Source organism: Seriola lalandi, unplaced genomic scaffold (assembly GCF_002814215.2).
Source record: "Seriola lalandi dorsalis isolate HSWRI2012SDOR001 ecotype SW California unplaced genomic scaffold, Sedor1 jcf7180002025742, whole genome shotgun sequence".
In the NCBI taxonomy this organism is placed as follows: domain Eukaryota; kingdom Metazoa; phylum Chordata; class Actinopteri; order Carangiformes; family Carangidae; genus Seriola; species Seriola lalandi.
The window spans coordinates 1-353 of NW_019496388.1; the positions used below are offsets into that span (position 1 = coordinate 1).

At 39.4% G+C, this 353-nt stretch overlaps 1 long non-coding RNA gene across 1 annotated transcript; it reads right to left on the reverse strand.

The window, feature by feature from the left end:
* Nucleotides 1–139: 139 nt before the first annotated feature.
* LOC111645934 (uncharacterized) lies at nt 140–353 on the reverse strand. The gene is made up of 2 exons (XR_002759911.2): nt 308–353; nt 140–200 (listed from the first exon to the last, which is right to left on the reverse strand). It is a non-coding gene; the product is annotated as an uncharacterized LOC111645934 (long non-coding RNA).

Genomic DNA, 353 nt, shown 5'->3' on the forward strand with positions numbered 1-353 from the left:
CTATCCAGGATCTGAGGGAAAAGCATGACGGTTAGATCAAGACTGATAGATTTCATTATTCAAATTGTTCAGCGATGTGTCTCTTACTCTTTAGTCAGATCACTTCCATCGACCCACTTCCATCTCCCATCTTCAACTCTCAGGCCAATCCAGTATCCTCTGGTTCCAGAACTTACCCAGCTGTGATCAATGATGTATTCCTGAGGACAATGGAGAGACAGTTATCAGAGATATTTAAATACCACAAGTACACTGTGATTTAACTTCATATAGGCTGTCTTTAATGTTTCCACAGTTTTCTCTTTACCTTTTCTTTTTCATCAACTACAACAACCAAATCTGAAGCCTTTCCT